The 21,273-nt window shown below is 33.2% G+C and overlaps 1 long non-coding RNA gene across 2 annotated transcripts in view; it reads right to left on the bottom strand.

Annotated features, from left to right (window-relative positions):
* Positions 1-1,358: 1,358 nt before the first annotated feature.
* Positions 1,359-21,273, bottom strand: part of LOC309609247 — a 376,228-nt gene continuing 356,313 nt past the window's right edge. For both annotated transcript variants that reach the window (XR_014233338.1, XR_014233339.1), the window contains exon 3: positions 1,359-11,264. This is a non-coding gene — a long non-coding RNA (uncharacterized lncRNA). The remainder of the gene's footprint in view (positions 11,265-21,273) is intronic.

The following is a 21,273-nucleotide window of genomic DNA, read 5'->3' as shown; positions in this document are numbered from 1 at the left end:
AAATGTTGAGGAAGTATTTTTACCAGATTTATCTCACTTTTTTCCTCAATACTTTTAAAATGAAATAAAATTTGATTTATATTTAATTAAAACAATGTAGGTATATGGCTTATGTATATAATTTGGAAAATTAAAATGTGCAGAAGAATATATAATGCCTAGTCGATGGCTCAAAGACAACCACCTAATAATTGTTGCAAATAATATTTTAATGTGTTATTTTTACATATGTTTTAAAATTTTGCAATCTTAGTCATTCATGTAACATTTTATCAGAAATGGTTTACATATAAATTTAAACAGAAAAAAAATCTTACCTTTAAATTTTCAAAATAAATTTATTTTAGGGGGCCTTAAAATAAGTTTGCATATTGAAAAATGAAGACATTTGCGTACTGAAATATTTAAGCACAATGTCACCTTGAAAATGAAAGATTATTGTGACATATTTTTTTCTACCAAAGATTAAATTCCTCTTGATTGAAAAATGAATCTGCATTCCTTTGAGTCTTGATTAGAAAATTGTTTGCTCTCCGCAACCCCTGGCATGAAGGATATAAACATATTACATAGGTTTTGTCAGTTGAATGCTCCACCCCAAACTTCAGTTCTAAAGCAGAAGTCCTAAAAACAAGGAAAGTTTAAGGTTTATTCCAGGGGAGAAATCCAGTATATTTGGTCAAGCAGTGATGGTAGGTAGTGGAACCGGGAGTATAGACACAAGGATAAAAGTGTCCAATGGGATTGAAACCAGAGAAACAGTCTAACTAGCACTGACACCCTCCTGGGGTAATAAGTCTATGTTCTTGGCTATCTGGGGTCATTTTCTTCCAAGGCCACTTTCTTAGCTCTGTTATATGGCTATTTTTGTTAAATCTGTGAGCCCAGTTATAAGTATTTTTATATTGAATCTAATCAGCTTTAGTTTCTGGTTTTGCAACCAGGAACCCCAACTGGTAAAGAATTACAGGGCACTAAAATTAGATTCTATGACTATCAAGTGCAACCTCAAACTGACAAAACAAATGAACCATCTTCAACTGGAAACACTTATTCCCTGGCAACTAAATATCTTATTTCCTTTTAAAAATCATAAAATCATCTCTAGGATGGTTTCAATCTGTGTTTTAATATGTTTAAATGATACAACGTGGGTAGGGAAATGATTATATTTGATATAATAATAAAGATAAGCTTCATTCCTCCCCATACCTCCTAAGTTACTAACTGCAACTATTATATGTGGAGTTTTCCAAACCATTTTAACTGTACTAATGATTAAACTGTATACCTCTTAATTAATTTCACCAGTGTCTTTATTAAATTAACCTGATATATATATATATATATATATATATATATATATATGTACACACACAACCTTTATCTAAGTATGTTTTACAAATTAAGAGTCTCGTGTGTTTTGAATCTTATAAAGTTTATTTTTGTTGTCCTTTATTTGTGGCTTATTGTGATATAAGACCATTGCTAGTGGTCTTTCAATTGGATTTTTGACATTGAGAAAAGTATTTTTCTCTGTGCTTATTTTATCAAAGTAAAATCATGATGATACTTTTAATCTACTTCATTAGGAATTTGTCTATCATATAAATGGTACTTAGATCTATAAGGAAAGAAAAGGTAAGTAGTACTTAGCCTAGGTACTCAAAAGACTTAGAAGAAGAGATGGTCAAAGCTAAGAAGCAAGGCATAAGAATACTTTTTTATAGTGGTCCTAAATAAGGCAAACTTCCTAGAGGAAGTGTTACTTGAGCTGGCCTTCAAAGGGTGAGATTCAAATAGGTTGACATAGAAACAGGGTACTCTTAGAATTGGGAATTGCATTTAAAAGGTGGAGGTAAGAACAGAAAAGTTTTTATGAGCTGTATAGTGTTTGTAAAAGGATATAACAAATATAGTTTAGAGAAGTTTGAAAGGAGATAAAAAATAACACGATATTCCACCAACCAAATATATCCACTGTTAACACTTAAAATTCTTCATCTCTCAGAGCATCAATATATGTGTAATTATATACGCTCTTTTACATAATTTGAATTACATGATACCTAGTATTTATTAATTTTTTTTTTGCTCAGCAATATGTCAGGGATTTTTAAAACATCAATAAATATAGGTCTGTTATCTAAACTTTAATGGCTGCATAGTTTTCAATTTTAAGTGTGGATGATAATAGTTTATCAATCCTGTACTGAATTTGGTTTGTTTCCAATTAATTAATATCAAAAATGCTACAATGATGAAATCTTTTATCTTTCTAAATACTAACTCCTAAGTTTAATTAGAACTTGGAATGCTACAATATATATAGTATACATTTTGTTTTATACTACCAAATTGTCTAATAATAAAGGCCTTTAAAGTGGATAATTTCACCAAAAATGAATGAAAGAATATCTTGAAGGGCAGCTGATACTTGGAAGAAGGAACTGACATCTGGTAAGTACCATGTTTTGTAAGCTTTGGCCTGAGGACAAGTTATGGTTGTCAAGGTGACTGAAATTCCAAAGAAATTCTGCTGTCTTTCTGGCCTGCGAAACCATAGGACAAAGAACAGGGTAGCCACAGTTACCAGAAAGTGAGAGTCAATCCTAGGTATAAAACAGCCAGAATAGGAGCTTCAGCATAAAGTCAGCCAACTCTCTAGTTGAATCCTGAACTAGACATACTCAGAGCATAATCAAAAGGATTCTGCTAAAGATAAAAGACCTAAACCAAGTTTGGAGCAGATTCTCTAAAGACTAGTTTTGCATTTTGTATTTATCCAAATTAATTACCTACTAAAACAAAAATATAAGCAACCTTCAGAAAAATAGAGTGGAATACAAAGTTCTCACAATGTTACCTTCATAATCAAAAGTTTCTTCAAATATGAAGAAGGACAATGTGACTTATTCTAAATATCAAATATAATCAACAGAAGGAGACACCAAGGTGACCCACATGTTGGATAAAGTCCTTATCAGGCAAGGACTTTAAAAGAGCTTTTATAACTAAGGAAAGGAAAATAAGTCTGAAATGAATGCAAAAACAGTAAATTTGAGCAGAAAAATAAGAGATTCATCAGATGGACTTGAAAGCAGAATGGAAATGACAGAAAAAAATCAATGAAATTTTAAAAATCAATAGAAACTGTCCAATTTGAATAACAGAGAAAAACATTAGAACATAAACAGTATTTCAGAAACTTGAAACACAATATCAAAAGGTCTAATATAAGTACAATGGAGTCAAAGATGGATTGGACCAAAAAAAGAGAACAAATACTAGAAAAATTCATGCTCAAAAATTTCTCAAATTTGGTGAAAAAAATAAATTTACCTTTTCAAGTAACACACCAAATTGCAAACAGGAAAAATACAGAAAAACCAAGCTAACTGTGTGGTTCAATTAAAATATAAAAAGAAAATACTTATGATAAAGTACAAGAGAAACGGTGAATAGACTTAAATAGATACAAAATGCTCACATTTCTATGAAGTGGTCCAAAATTAACTCTGATTGTGAAAAGTTTAAGATGCATACTCTAACCTCTAGAGCAAGCACTATAGTAAATAATGCAAAGAGATGTATGTAAAAAGCCAATAGATTAAAATGAAATCCTTAAAATGTACTGTGGTTAACTGCAATGTGTTAGCACATTGGGTAAAATATAATGAGTTAAACATACACATCAAGAACCATAAATACCGACTTGAACACACGGGGAGGGGGAAGGGTAAGCTGGGACGAAGTGAGAGAGTGGCATGGAGTTATATATACAACCAAATGTAAAACAGATAGCTAGTGGGAAGCAGCCAGATAGCACAGGGAGATCAGCTCGGTGCTTTGTGTTCACCTAGAGGGGTGGGATAGGGATAGTGGGAGGGAGACGCAAGAGGGAGGAGATATGGGGATATATGTATACGTATAGCTGATTCACTTTGTTATAAAGCAGAAACTAACACACCATTGTAAAGCAATTATACTCCAATAAAGACGTTAAAAAAAAAGAACCATAAATATCAATTCTTAATTACAGATATAGGAGTAACAGGTTAATAAGTCATATAAAAAATATTCCTAATTCCTGTCATTTTCATTTATTAGTCAACACTCATATATAGGGAGACAACTCAGAGAAATTAGATTTAGAGAGTTAAAGTAAAACATACACTACCATGGTATCAAGAGTGGTAAGGAAATTTACTTTTCATAATTTTTCATCCTTTTTGGAAATTCATACATGTAAGTTTATATTTACATGTATAGCTTTCTATATATATTCTTTCAAAAATTAAGATAAGTGAATAAATGTAGCTCAAAATACCAAGTAATAATTACACAATGAAATACATAGCAATGAGAATTAATTGATTAATTGCTGAGTCATACATTTAAAAAAATAGGATTAAATTGATTAAAGACCTAAATGTAAGACCAGAAACAATAAAACTCCTATGAGAAAGCATAGGCAGAGAACTCTTTGACATAACTCGTAGCAATATTTTTTTTTGGAAGCAAAGGAAATAAAAGTAAAAATAAACAAACAGGACCTAATTACACTTAAAAGATTTTGCACAACAAAGGAAACCACTGACAAAATGAAAAGACAACCTACTGAATGGAAGAAAATATTCACAAATTATATGATCAATAAGGGGTTAATATCCAAAATATATAGACAGCTCATACAACTCAACATCAAAAAACAAACAACCTGGTTTAAAAAATGGGCAGAAGAACTGAATAGACATTTTTCCAAAGAGGACATGCAGATGGCCAACAGGCACATGGAAAGATGCTCAACATCACTAATCAGCAGGGAAATGCAAATCAAAACCACAATGAGTTATCACTTCACACCTGTCAGAATCACTATCATCAAAAAGAACACCTTAACAAATGTTGGCAAGGATATGGAGAAAAGGGAACCCCCCTACACTGTTGGTGGGAATGTAAATTGGTGCAGCCACTGTGGAAAACAGTACAGAGGTTTCTCAACAAACTAAAAATAGACTTACCATATGAGCCAGCAATTTCACTCCTGGGTATATATTTGAAAAAAAACTGAAAACAGTAATTTGAAAAGATACATGCACCCAATATTCATAAAAGCATTATTTACAATTGCCAAGATATGGAAGCAACCTAACTGTCCAGCAACAGATGAATGGATAAAGAAGATGTGTGCACGCACACACACACACACACACACACACACACACACACACACACAAACACACACAGGAATACTTCTGAGCCTTAAAAAAAGAATGAAGTTTTGCCATTTGCACCAACGTGGATAGACTTGAAAGGTATTATGCTAAGTGAAATAAGTCAAACAGAGAAAGACAAACACTGTATGATATCACTTATATGTGGAATCTAAAAAATACAACAAACTAGTGAATATAACAAAAACAACAAAACAGACTCACAGACTCTTTGAACTAAGGCTCTCTGAAGGCACATATATTAACAGGATTGGAAGCTAGAACTTCCAGAAAAGACAAGGCCCAAACTGGATTCTTCTAGAGCAGGAATACACACAGATATTTAAGAAAAGTGGCATCTTACACTGTACTTTAAATTATTCAGTAATTTCTATCACTGTCTATTATACCTCAAGAAATTGCTGCCCCAGGGAAAGAGAAGATTGTTCTCATGTTTTTGTTATCAAAATAGAACTAAGAAATGGGAGAATTGTATGGTATATGAATCACATCACAAAAGAGCTATTAAAAAAAAAAAAGATGAAAGAGAACCAAGATATCTGGAACAACCTGGTTCCAATTACAAGGCAGTCTGAAATAAATAAGGATGAAGAAGCAACATATAATAGGTAACCTGGAAGAGCAAATTCTCCCTAGTATCCATGGAAATATTGGGAAGGATGGTGGACTTCCCACAATTTTAAATGGGAGACTTCACAAGTTATTTTATCCAAATAATAAAAGGAAGGATAGCTCTAGAATACTAGAAGACTTGAAGATAAAACAGTTATGCTTGGATGACCACAAAAAGTTAACTTTTTATAGTATTTAAATGTTATAATGCCACTTGATTGATAAACTTTCCTTGGGACACAGTACATATTTTGGCTCATGGGTTTTCAGAGGAGAAAACAGCTCATAAAAAGGGATAACAGTTGTGTTAATATTAACACTGAGTAAATAAATAAGCAAAAAATATATTAATTAAATTCTGGTTTTTACTTTCTGTATATTCACCTAAATATGTTAGCAGAATATGAACTGACAAAGTTGTTAAGTGATTACTAAAATTTCTTTTAGGTTGAAATCTTTTTTGAGTTTGAAGAGAAAGTATCACAGGTATCAGATCATGAGTAAAGATAACAAAAAACAGAGAAAAATCAGCAGTCTTAATTACTTTACAGAACTCTGTGGAGAATGAGTGAATGAATGAATGAATGATTAAATTAAAATATTAAATTTTAAGTATGTAATATGTTGTCTTGTGTGAAATTTCTGTTCTACTTTATCAACTGCAGCTTAGGTTATAAATTCAGGATTTCTCTATGACTAAAAAATGAGGAAATATTTGTAAGTCACTCTTTCAAAAGAGAGAAAAAATGCCATAAGTTCTATATATTTGAATAAGGTAGAAAATTGTGATCTTTTTGCTAGAGAAACAAATATTTGTTTAGTGGCCATGCCCTCTTTTTAGTTGCAATTATGTTGGGCCATTGTCATCCTCAGATAGAAAAAGCAAATTTTCTTCTTATTTCCCTTCCTTTGTTTCATCACTTTGAATACCACTACTTACTGAAAATTTCCATAGAGAAATTGTTTTTAACACATTTATTTTTTCCTACACATTACTTCCAGCTCTGTAAGTTCTAGCTCTGAACAGAGACTGAAACAAGTCTAAAAAATGAATGAGTATTAAGAGAAATTTATATGTGACATTAAATAAATTGACCCCATATCATGGTTGTCCAACAGATCTAGTACTCTGAGGTATATTAATTTAAGGCCCTATTGTGAAATTGATCTTTTCTAAGACATAAGCAGAAGAGTTTACTGGCAGAGAGCATTACTTCACTTAAGAATAGCTAATATTTAGAGAATGTAGTAGCAAGATTTTAATTAATACCAATATTTGTTATTCTAAAGGTGCCAAAAACACATACCTGATTTTTAAAAGTCTTTTGTATTAAAGCAAATAGAGCTTGTTCTCCTTTCCATAAGATGTTAATGAGATGCTAACAAATGCTTGGTATTTTTAACATAATTAACAGTAGGTTATTTTGACTCTTTAAAGTTATTTTGCAATATGCCTTTTGTTTTTTAATCTCCTCATAACTAGACATAATAGAACAGTTTAAAAACATGAATAAAAATAAAAGCTGTTGAATTTTGATGGATTTTTAAGATATCTTATTGTCCAATGCCATAACTCTCCCAGCAAATTTAGAATGTCATGATCATACAGAAGTGACAAAGTTCTGTGGTTGCAAAATCTAAGTAAGGCATCTGAAGACAATGACTTTAATCAATTAAAGTTAGAGAATATAAGCAGAATATGAAAAAAATTCAAAGTAGACCAAACTATTAAATAGCTAATTTAAAATTGGGGGCCTTGTCAGTAATTTACACACATAACTTGACCAAGTAGGACGAGAAGACCACTGATCACAGGGTCAGGATCCCTGGAGTCTTAGCCTATTCCCTACTTTTATGACCTCAGTTTCCATATCTATAGAAAGAGGGTATTAAAATCCTCAATGACCCTTTCCCCCTAGGTTTTATGGTTTATTATTACAACCAAAATATACATTCTCTCTAGAGATTTTCATTTCCCTACATTACAAAAATTACATAGCTCTTGGATAGTCATGTTATTGGAATCCTGACACTTGTTCCAACTTACTTTTAACCAGAAACCTCTGGAGAATATTGGAATTACACAACAATTGTCTTCTAATCCAATTTGATAAATATTTTTCAAGTATTTATACACTGAAAAAGGATTGCAATGGTAGAAATATGAAAACAACATTTCAGACCAATATTGGGAGATAAAGTATTACATAGATCAAGTGTCATTCATTTTGCTATGTGTTGTACTGGCTATAAAACAACTGAAAAAGGAGCACTCTCTTTTGTCTCAGGGAGAGTTAAGGGAAGATGTGCAGAAAATGGCTTTGTGGCGAGACTTAGATTGTTTAAATTCCAAGAGAAAAGACTTTTGAGAGGTATAGAGGAAGCAACAGACTTACAGATGAATGATTGTAAAATTGCGAACGGAGCTCAGATTATGGTGAATTGTAAATCATACAGATTACATTACAAATCTATCTGCTGGCTTTTCCTAATCTAGAGTCTCACTTTCAGTGGAAGGTACTTTCTCTTGCTTTCCTTTATGACTGGTGGTCATTGATCCAGCCACACTCTTCTTAGGGCCCACTGTAACCAACAATACGCATTTCAAGAGAGGAAAAGGGATGTGTCTTCAATGATTAAAGAATTATTTATATCACAATTAATTGCACTTAAAGGACTCCCCCTTGGTCCATCTACCTCCTGTGACATTCTATTGTAACTGCTTGTATTTCTCAGAGAGAATCAAAGTTTTTTTTTTTTTTTTACCTTTGGTTCTCTATTTGTTTACTCACTTAATAAATATTCAAAGAGTAACAACTACATGTCACGCTTGTTTAAGCAATAGACATACATTGATGTACAGGGCACAAAGCAGAGGCCTCTCTTGTCTGGATCAATGGATGATGCTGACAGCAGTGAACAAAATAAGTCTTACTGAACAGAGCTTTTATTCTAGTGGTAGAGACTAGCACTCAATTTACACTGTCATGACTAGTATAGTTTAGGACCCAGAAAAATGCTTCTCCATATCTCTTGCTCTATGTCCTTGAGAAAAAGGCAACTGCATCCCAGGACTGTGACAATGTGTGGATTGGGTTTCTTCCTTCATCAGTAATAGACATTGCTTTGGAATGCGGGGAAAATTTGAGTGATGAAAATCTTTGGGTAGAGATTGATTAATTAACTCATAATTAATCAGATTAATTAACTCAAAATTCTTCCTCTCAGATTACATGAATGCAATACATTTTGCATAAAATGAAGTATCATTTTACAGTAGTGTTGACTATTTTTCTTTCTCTTCTAATTTACAATTCTAGGAGTACTCAAGAATTAATGTGATACTTTCAATAGTTGCACATGGTGCCTGAGGAATATTTTATAATATTAAACAATTCATATTTCTCTTAAAATAGAATATGTGTTGTTCCAGAGGCAATTTGCATGAAACATGATACCTATACTTTACACTGGTTTTTAGATCTCGGTGTTGCTTTACAAGGCAGTAAAAATTGTTATATAAATGGTAATAGTTTATGTGATCAGATTAACATTTTGCAACATATGCTCTGATAAAAATAATTTATGCAACCTCATTTTAATGTTTAAAAACAGTATGTAAAAATCCTGGTTCATTTCCAAGTTTTATTTAAGAATTTTATTCATCTCTAGTGGTCCAAAGTTTCTCTAAATTTTTTTTTTTTTGGTCGTGCCGCACAGCATGTGGGATCTTAGTTCCCCAGCCAGGGATTGAACCCGTGCCCCTTGCAGCGGAAGCACGGAGTCTTAACCACTAGACTGCCAGGGAAGTCTCAAAGTTTCTCTAAATTTAAATTAAGTTTTAAAAATTATCAAAGAATTACAAAGTCAAGGAAGATTAATTTGACATTATTATCAATAGAACACAGATTATGTGAAAATCTTGATAATAAAAATATGATTGATTTTGTTATAATGGAGGCAAGAAAATTAATGTCATAGAATAAATATATAATAATTTACTAATTATGTATTCATAAATCAAACATCCCTGGCTCAACCATGCAACACCAAGATATATATAATAATAAAATAATCCAGCATATAGTACATATAGTAAGCATTCATTAAATTTCTATTGAATGAGCAAATAAATTTTCACATTTGAGTTTATCAATATCAGCAGTTTCTTATGTGTAGTATATGCTTTTGACACATGATCTTTTCAAGTTTAATAGATTTCCACATTCACTACCAGTCCTTTTCTTCCACAACTTGCCTAATAGAAACTTTTAATTTTTCAGAAAAGATAACTTTGTAGCTAGAGAATTATTGGGTTAAAATATTTTTCCCCTTAAAGTTCTATAGACATTGTTTCTCTGTCTTATGAAATTTGTTTTACTGAAGTCTTTTCTAACCTGATTTTAGTTCTTGGTGGGTAATTTATTTTTCTTGCTTGGATGCGTTCAGAATTCTTTCCTTACTTTTGACATTTAAAAATTTCAGATGAGTTTCAAGATAGATACTCCTTTTATTCATTTGTCCTAGAAACAAGTTAAGCCTTTTAGTTTCTAGACCTAGAATCTTTTCCTTTTCATTTTTGTTGTTGTCATTGTTTTTCCCTAATGTTCTGGGACAGATTTCTTCTGGCAAAAAAAAAAAAAAAGTCTGCTTATTGCCTATATTTGCTTTGCTCTGTTTTCTTCTAAAGAAATATTTATTAATGTATAATAACTTATTTATGGTGAAAGATGCAATGCAAATTATTTGAGGAGAGAAATAATCATTTTATATCTTCACTGGATTCCACACCCAAGACATATTCTAGTAGTAGTATATTTATAGGTTAAAAATAATATTATAGTAACACTCAGAAGGAAATTAAATGAACTGTATACCAGAAAGCTCGAGGGAGGATATACTTACCTGTTCAGACTTACATTAACCATCAGCCTTGACAAATTGTCCTAGTCTCTGGTCCAGATTACCCAATAGGGCATCATGTGACTCTTTCCTGTCCATCATCACACACCTTTCTGTCTCTATTTCCCATGTATCCTGAACAGACCCTCCCCCCTGACTAGAGTGGAGAGTCTATGGCCCCACAGCAACACATACTCTTTTCTATATTAAATGCACTTTCCCTTAAATCTTTTGATGTGATAAAGTTTACCTTAAGTACCTGTTGCTGTTTGAAAACTTTTCTCATTATTGAAGTTACAAAGATCATTCCCTCTTTAGTCTTCTGTACAACAGACTGTTTCATTATCAGGCCCTGATAAGCATGTGTGGCCATAAAAGTAGTGAGCCCAGGGAACAATTGGGTTACAAGTGTTTATATTAATTTAAATGTTTTACTTACTCGCAAAAAGTAAACATATTCTACTTTTCTTCTTCAGCATTAGATGTGATGCCGTAGTTTCCAGTGCATTCATTCTGGAGAAAGAAAAAGACTTAACTGAAGAATGCTGACATGGCCTACCAAGTCCATTATCCAGGAATTTCTTATCTTTGCTTTACTTTTACAATATTTTGTGAAACCAGAGCCTTATAAATACTGCATTAAGTGAAACATTATAATTTTTCAAGTTTGTCAGAGCACCTACCAAGGAGAGATGTCCAGAAAGATGCTAATACAGTGGTTTGACACAATACTGCTTATATAGTATAATAAGCTAAAAATGTCTCTGATCCACTGATCAGTTTGATTTTCTCTCTTAGGGACAATTTTAGTGATGAAGGTGGATTGATGATTTTTACTCTATCATGGGTGCTTTAATTATCATCACACATAAAGAGTTTTAGGTAACTCATAGGCTTGAGGACCATAGCAGTATATGCAACTATCCAACTTTATTTCATTATCATAATTTTGTCAAGTGCAAAAAAAATTCACATTATGCCTTGTAGTTGTTGATAGAGGATGATCAAAAATGAAAGAAAATTTACTAAATTAATTGCTCACGTCATTAAGATAAACAATGAGTTAATTCACATAACCAGTTGTTTACCATTTGTTTTGAAGAATTTTTTTCTTCATTTAAGAAAATTGACAATGTAACTGAATTTGAAAGCTATGACCAGTACCTTTTCCAACAAAGTAAGCATATATTTGTGTGTTGTGAAGTAAGCCAAGTTTTTAAATTCCTGCTCCATTTCTTTACAAATTTGCTTAGAAGAGATATATATACATTCATTCAATTTCTTTTATGAAATTTATTATCTTGTCATCTCATGGATACCCTGAGAAAATCAAGAGGCAGACCTTTGGAGAAGAGATATCTCAGGGAATGATGAAGTAACTTGCAGTGCCTCTAACACTGGCTAGGTGAGAGGTCGGACACACTAGCATTTTCTCCACTGTGATTTTCATATATTTAGCCCCATATAACCATTTATACACAATTTTTTTTCTACTTTATACCAGGCACATTGATAAATTCAAAGGCTGTTGAAAATACATTTCAATGGTAATGAGAGCTACAATTTTAACATTTTTTATTTGTGAGGCATTGTACCTAACATTTCACCTGCTTTATTTCATTTATACTCTCCCCCTACACACACCAAGACATAAAAACAAATAATAATAATAATAAACACCTTAAAATCTAACATTGGACATCAGAAATTTTTCTATTTACCACAAAGTGGTTAAGTAACATTCCCAACTCTTCTCTGCTAATAAGTGCATAGCTGGGATTTTAAGCCACAAATCTAATTGCAGAGATTCCCTCTGACACATTACTCATTTGGCCATCAAGGGATTGAATAATAGGTTTATCTTCATAGAAAATATCTTTAAAAATACTGCAATTGATGAACAAGAATGCTGCAAAAGCCCTATTTTCTTCTTCTAACTCTTACAAAGAAGTTGTTCAAAACCTCGGGAGTTTCCCTGGTGAAATCTGAAATTGGCCCTTGTACACAGAGGGCAAGGAGAGACTGAAGACAGAAGCAGATGACTCCAGACTGACAGGTGGCAGGTTTAATAAGCAAGAGGATTTATATACACGGCTTGTCTTGGGTGGCTACAAAACAAGCAGATCTCGACACCTGCCTGCCAGAATCTTTAAAATCCATGTAGAGGCCTTGACTGGGTTCAGTCACGTAAACTGTCCAGATGGTCTCAACATCACATTGCTCTCTCAAGGGTGGGAATGATGGGCAGAGCAGGGGAGGGAGGTGAGGAGCCTCCCACTGCCTGAGCCCAGCTCTCAGGTCAACCGGCGGTCAAGTCCTCTCAATGATCTCCTCCAACAAAAGGCATAGACCAAATTGTAACTACTAACGTATTGTAAAATACATTATTTATATCTTAAATAGAGCCCATTATTTCCACATCAATTGATAGAAGAAATGTTTACATTTGGCTTCATCTTTTTAACCTTACATTTAATTGATCCTTTATGCCCATCTCTTCTAATTATATGAGTGTCATTTTCTAAGGTAATCCTTAAAGAGAATTTGGAGGATGTTTCTGGCGACACTTATTACTTTTTTATACATATATTTTTTATGCGTTCCTTGCCCAGAGTGTTATGCAGTTTTAAGGTGAAAACACTCTGGTTGTTTTTCTTAAATATTTCTATAACTGATTTTTGATCATGTCATTCAATTATCAAAAAAGAAAAAACAATGTTTGGGCCCAAACATATTTTAAGGAGTGATCTCAGAGCTGCCTGTGCTTTCACAGACTGATGGCAGCAGCTTACTTCTAATTGGCCAGTTGTGGTGCTGTTCGCATTGTAGACAATGTCATATCTTTAATAACCACAAATGATTTGGGGTTATTACAAATATCCCTCATTACCTCGAACATTTTCATCAGGTTGTAGGCAAATAGTTCAAATTACTGTCTTTTATTAATTAATCCATATTCTCAATTAAAAATACAATCTTTAAAAGCTAACACTTGAAAGGTATACAGGCAGATTGTCATTTTAGTGGATGGTTGTTAATTATTAGCATCTGCCATCAATTCCCTGTTCCTCAGTGAAGCCTAATTTCCTCTGGGGACAATCCAGGCACCTTCCCTCCCACTAAGAGGCCTGACGATTATGATCACTGCCTCATCTTTTCCTTTCCTCTCTGTCCCTCAGAGCAAGCCCATGAACTGAGCTTGTAATCAGACTGCAAAAAGACAAACATCTCAAAGATTTAAACTGAAAGGCTTAGCCAGATTCTGAGGATCTCTACAAACTGCCCTCATGATTTCTCTATAAATATACTTCCAGCTAAGCTTCCTACATAATCTTCCAGCCTAACAAGTTCAAAGTCTTTATTTTCTTTTGTAAATATCTCATTCATTTCTATTTCCACATTTTGTCTGTACCTCTTACTACTGCTGGATTTTTACTTAAAATATGTCTTCTTTCCCCATCAATATGTATCCTTACACAATTAATTCTCCTTCTAACCTCCAAAATTTCTCCTTGATTTCTCCATCCCATGCTAATCTCTTATGTCTTTGATCTTCTATAGAATTTATATTTGCAGTTTTGGGTACTAGATTATTATTATTATTATTATATAGACTAGTACCTTTGGGCACTATATTATACACTGTTTTGTAATGAGTGTATTTTCTGAGTCCACATTTCCCAATGAATTTATAGACTCCATAAAGACAAAGGCTTCTTTCAGCAACCATATTATGTTACATATAAAATAACTGTTCAAATATATTTGTTAAATTGAATATTACCATATGTTTTTGGTCATTTCTGAAAATCTGTAGAGAGGTATTTTAATTCCTTAGGTTTTATAGTTTAATGACTTTTGTGAGTTTAATATGCCAAGTTTTTCTGACCCAGAACAAAGACTGAGGTGCCAAAAAGTGTTTGAACTCCATACATAAATGCATTTAAATCAAAGTCTATGTGTCTTAATTTCTTAACCTGAAAATGTACAAATATCTAACTCAACTCATGAACATTGTTCATCTTATGAGAAAGAAGGCAGTATTATTCGACTCAAAAGGAAAGTCAAGATTATTCTGTAAGTCTTTTGCTTCCATTAACTAGACTTTGGAGTGTGGTCATATAAGTCATGACAATTACAATTTAAGTGGTCTAACAAATATTTATTGAACATTTGCTCTGTGCAAGCCTCTACGAAAAGTGCCAGAATAAGATGCAATTACTGCATGGAGAAGCTGACAGTATGTGAGAAAAACTATCTCATAAAGATATAATTAAACATAAGAAGTACAATAAGAGATGTATGCATAGAGTACTGTGATGACATGGACCAGAGTATACTGTGTAAATGTTATATTTAAATGAACCTACCTTTTCACCTATATTTACAGCCATCTACTAACGTGCATTTTGACCATTATGCTTTGAAGAGAAGATACTAATGGTGTTAGGAAGTCAGTAGAATATTAGAAAGTATACAGAATTTAGATTCATAATATCTGGATTTGAGTACCAACTTCATCACCTACTGTATGACCTTAAGAAAGCTGTAAAGTAATTTATGTCACTTATTTGTTATATTGTTTTTAAAAAAGTAGTAACATCTACTCAAGTTATCATACTAAGATATTGATAATAATTTATAGATAAAATTACCTACAGTCTGTTTCTTGCTACTTAGTTCTGGTTGGGATGAAGTGAAGGAAATATTATGTTTATGCCCTGGGTTTTTTCCTTTAAATAATCTTATTAAATTCATTCTCCCCCTTCATGTCCCTGCCCAAGTCTTGAAAATGGGAGTCATAATGATATTAATGTGCTGGATTCAAAGAGTATGTTGTGTCTTCAAGGGCACAATGAAGAGCAGACCATTCTGTATTAGTTTTCATGAGCTGTCTAGAGAAATATTTGGTTTTTAGTAATGTCAAATCTAACGTCCTGAAGTGAGACTGCAAAGATAAATATCTCCCACTCTTATTCCCCTAAGAGTAGCCTTACTCTGATGGAGATAGGTAGGAAGAATGTGGCAGGGACAGCTTATGGGGGAGGCTAATGTTCCTAACCATAAGGGATGCTAAGTTATCTCTAGGGAATTTAAATGATGTTACTGGCACTGTTATGAGCCAGCAACTGAAAATGGGGGGTCCATATGCAGCCAAGAATAGGTCCAACAGAATTATCAACATTGAGTCCATTGTTAATCTTATTTATCCCAGATAGAAGGGCTCAGATCTTGAGATTCTTCCACTTCAGAATAACGGGTGGGAGATTACAAATGGGAACACTGGATACCTTAGCATCTTTTCTGTTTGTCTACTACTTTTTCAATCCCTTGAGCTAAGTGTATATTTCTTTGTTAAAAATTGTAAATATCCTGGCAAACAATGAAACGTGAAAGACTGAAATTGGGTGACTCTAAATTCCTGAGGTTAGTGAGGAACCCATTCTGCATGTGAGATTATATATATATATATAAAAATTATCACTGTTACTCATTTTGATGGTAGAAATTATTTTAAAAGTATTGATTTATTAAAGATTAGTAAATGTTGACTTCCAGTTTCTGATCTGGCATTTAAGGAACTTAGAAGCTGCCACTATATTCTAACAATAAGCGAAAAGCTAAAAAAACTGAAAAATGAACAACACTTCTTAGATCTGTCAGAGAAGTGAAGCCACAAGTCAAATCACTACCCCCAAAACTGGAGAGATAAATAAGCAAACACAGAGAACCACAACTTACTGTAGCAGAAACCCACAAGCAGAAACCTCCACAACAACCAGTTCCAGGGTAAGAAAGCCTGAACTGTAACTGACAAATTGCCAGAGGCTCAGTGTGCACAATTCTGAGAATTTAAAGCTCCAGGGAGATCCCAGTCACATGGGTGAGAAGTGACTTACACTGTTGTGAGCTTTATCTCCAGGAACTCTACCTGTTCTCACAGTGAAGATAGAGGGAAAATCTCCTCATGCTTCTGGGAGGAGGAGAGGAAATATAACCATTTTGAAATACATCAGAGCATTCTGTGTTTCTTTACGATGCCTGCCCTCAAGAGAAAATAACCTGCTGGAGTTTTATCAGAACCTACGTGACCTGAGGGAAGGGAAACACCCAGCTCTATCTAGCCTTCCACTTGGGAAAAGAGAAATACCCAACTCAAGCCCCCTCTAGCCATCCTTTCCCACCTAATGGGAGGAGGGACATGCTGAGAAGCACTAGTGAAGTTCACAGAACAGGGTCACAGGCTCATCAAAAGATTACACACCTAATCATAGAACACTCCCTTTCCCCACACCTTACCACTACATCACAAAAGTTCTATTTACCACAGTTCCCTTTACATAATATAGCAAGTTCACCTTTCAGCAAAAAATTACAAGGCATACTAAAAGGCAAAAAACCCCACAATTTTAAGAGACAGAGAAAGCATCGGAGCCAGACCCAGATAAGGCAGGAATGATGGAATTATCAAACCACGAATTTTAAGACACCTATAATTAATATGCTCAGGGCTCTAATGGAAAAAGTAGACAACATGCAAGAATAGATGGATAATGTAAGCAGAGACATGGAAATTCCAAGAAAGAATAAAAAATGCTAGAAATCATAAACATTGCAATAGAAATGAGAATGTCTTTGATGGACTTATTAGTAGAATAGACATGACTGAAGAAAGACTCTCTGACCTTAAGAATATGTAAAACTTGCAAAACTGAAAAGCAAAAAGGAAAAAGATTTTAAAAAAGAGCAGAATATCCAAGACTGTATGACAACTACAAAAGATGTAACATACACATAATGAGAATATCAGAAGGAGAAGAAAGGAACATAAGCAATATTTGAAGCAATAACAATGAAGAATTTCCCTCAAATTAATGTCAGATACTAAACCACTGGTCAAAGAAGCTCCAAGAACACCAAGAGGGATAAATACCAAAAACAAACAAACAAACAAACAAATCTAGGCATATCATATTCTATCTTCAGAAAAATCAAAAATAAAGAAAAAATCTTGAAGGAAGCCAGAGGAGGAAAAAACATACCCCCTATAAAGATAAGAATTCCATTTGATTTCTTCTCAGAAACATGAAAGTAAGGAGAATGGAGTGAAACATTTAAATGCTTGAGAGAAGAAAAGCACCAATGTAGAATTCTGCACCCTATGAAATTATCTTTCAAAAGTGAAGGAGAAATAAAGACTTTCTTAAAGAAAAACTGAAGAAATGTGTTGCCAGTAAACTTGCTTTGCAAACAATGTTAAAAGTTCTTCAGGGAGAAGAAAAATGATATAGGTCAGAAACTTGGATCTACATAAAGAATGGAAGAACATCAGAGAAAAAATAAGTGAAAGTAAAATAAAAACTTTTATTTTCCTTACTCTTCATTAATGAAATACATAACAGTTCACTCAAAAAAATAACAGCAACAATGTAATTGTGTACCCTTATGTGTGGTATATATACATATATGACATGACATGCAACTGAATGACAACAATGATAAAAGGGATAACGGAAAAATTAGGAGTATATTGTTGTTATAAGGTATTTGCACTACCAGTGACATGGTAGAATGTTATTTGAAGGTGGACTTGGGTTAATTGTAAATGTACATTACAAAACTCATATGAAAGACATAGACAATATGAACAGGCCTATAACTACTAAACAAACTGAGGCAATAATTAATAACCTTCCAAAACAGAAAGCACTAGACCCAGATGTGTTCATTGGTGAATTCTACCAAACATTTAAAAAAGAAATTGTACCAATTCTCTACAATCTCTTCTAGAAGATAGAAGCAGAGGGAATACTTGTTGGTTTATCCTATGAGGCCCACATTACTCTAACACCAAAACAAGAAAAAGATATCACAAGAAAAGAAAACTACAGATCAATATCTCTCATGACATAGACGCAAAAATCCTCAAACAAAATTAGTAAACTGAATCCAACAATGTATAAAAAGAATTATACAGGATGACCAAGTGAGATGTGTCCCAGATATAGAAGCTTGTTCAACATTTGAAAATCAATTGACGTACTCTATCACATCAACAGGCTAAAGAAAAATCACGATCATTTTAAAAGATGTGGAAAAAGTAGTTGACAAAATCCAACAGCCATTCATAATGCAAACTACGAGCAAATGAGGAATTGATACAACACCAAAGGCAAGATCCATGAAAGAAATAATTGATAAGCTGGACTTTATTGAAATTTGAAACATCTTCCCTGTGACAGACATTATGAAGAGACTGAGAAGCCAAATACTGGCATAAAATATTTGCAAAAGACACATCTGATGAAAGACTGTTATCCAAGATAAAGATTTCTCGAAACTCAATAATAAGAAAATGAACAACTTAATTTAAAAAGGGGACAAAATACCTAAGCAGACATCTCACCAAAGAAGATATGCAAATGGCAAAGAAGACATGCAGATGAAAAGATGTTTAATATCATATGTCATTAGGAAATTGCAAATTAAAACAACAGTGAGATACCACTACACACCTGTTAGAATGGCCAAAATCCAGAACAGATGCTGGTGAAGATATGCAGCAATAGGAACTCTCATTTATTGCTAGTGGGAGTACAAATGGTACAGCCACTTTGGAAGACAGTTTGGTGGTTTCTTAAAAAAGTAAGTATGCTGCTACCATATGATCCAGCAATTACACTCCTTGATATTTACCCAAAGGAGTAGAAAACTTATGTCACACAAAAACGCACATATGGATGTTTTCAGCAGCTTTATTCATAATTGCCAAAACTTGGAAGCAACCCAGATGTCCCTCTCTAGGTGAATGGATAAATAAACTGTGGTACATCCAGACAATAGAATATTATTCAGCACTAAAAAGAAATGAGCTATCAAGCAATGAAAAGACATGAGGAAACTTAAATGCATATTACTAAGTGAAAGAAGCATACTACTGAGTGAAAGAAACTAAAAAGGCTACATACTGTGTGATCCTACTATATTACATCTCAAAAATGCTAAACTATGAGAGAGTAAAAACATCAGTAGTTTCTAGGGGTTTAAGAAAAAGTTGAAGAAATAGACAGACTATAGAGGACATTTAGGGGAGTGAAACTATTCTATATGATTCAACAAAAATGGATACATGTCATTATACATGTGCTAATACTTATAGAATGTACAACATCAAGAAGTGAACCCTAATGTAAACTGTGGACTGGGTAATGATGTGTCAACATAGGTTCATCAATTGTTAACACATGTACCACTCTGGTGGAGTATGTTGATAGTGGAGTAGGTTTTGGGGACATGGGATATATGGGAACTCATATATTTTCCACTTTATTTTGCTGTGAACCTAAAACTACTCTAAAAATTAAAGTATATTAAAAATTTCTCTTAATTTATCTGTTTCTTTTCCTCAGGACTGTAATTTGAGTTATTTTTTAAAAATATATATGCCATATAAAATTCTGCTGATGTATTAATAGCAAATAAACATTAGATGATTTCATGATCTGAATTAGTCTCTTCAATATATTTAACTTGTTTCTCAATTAACAGAACCCAATAATAAGTGGTTACATATATGGTTCCAAATAAATTTATTTTAGGTTTAAAAGTTACCTGGGGAAGTTAATATTTATTAGGATATGTACTTTTTTAAAAAAAGAATTGAATATTGTTTGGAAATAGGTTGTTTCAGAGGTATAGACTCAAAATGTTGAGAGGACATGCATGAGCCAGTTGTAATGAAAATGGAATGAAAAAAGGTTCATTTCTTAGTTGTGACCTTCACTATTCATGTCAACTTGGGAGGGCCCTTAATTTTCTTAGATTCAATTTCCTCATCTATATAAGGTTCACCTGGCATCCTTAATATGATAATTAGTGTGATAATTAAAAGTGCATCTTTACTGAGAGAGCAGGAGAGGGAGAGGGAGAGGGGAGCCAAGCCCAGTGACTGATAAATAGTATTCAGCAATGGTTATTCTATATTGAGCTCAATATGTGTCAGGCACTGGTAAATATTTTGTGAATTTTAATCACAACACCAGTATGATATTGGCGTTATTATCCCAATGCAGATTTGAAAAATTTAAACAATTTCTCCAAGGTCACATGGCTAGAAACCAGCATAGTACTCAAAATCATGTCAGTCTGATTAACCAGCATACAGGCCTTCCCCGGATTGATTGATGGATGGAAATTCGTTTATATTGACAAGCAGAAAAATAATATTACCTAGATCTCTCCATTAGAGTCTAAATGACTTGGCAGAAACTGAGTGAAAATCAAGATGAAATGGCCTGTGGGATGTGCTGTGAATCTGAGGTGAATAACAAGAGAAATATCCAGAAATGAATTTATCTAGGCAAGGGGAAAAGAATAGAAATAAAAACCATGAGGTTCTGCCCATAGCTTCCTCTTTTTTAAATTTTTCTGGACTTTTTTTTTTTTTTGCCAATATGCATTAAATAATGAGAAAGAGCTGAAAAGCATTAAACATTTTTAAGCATAAATTACTGAGGAAAGT

The sequence above is a fragment of the Balaenoptera borealis genome (assembly GCF_965194805.1).
Source record: "Balaenoptera borealis genome assembly, chromosome: 13".
In the NCBI taxonomy this organism is placed as follows: Eukaryota; Metazoa; Chordata; class Mammalia; order Artiodactyla; family Balaenopteridae; genus Balaenoptera; species Balaenoptera borealis.
Note: the sequence above shows the minus strand (reverse complement) of the source record. Positions and strands in the feature narration are given on the sequence as shown.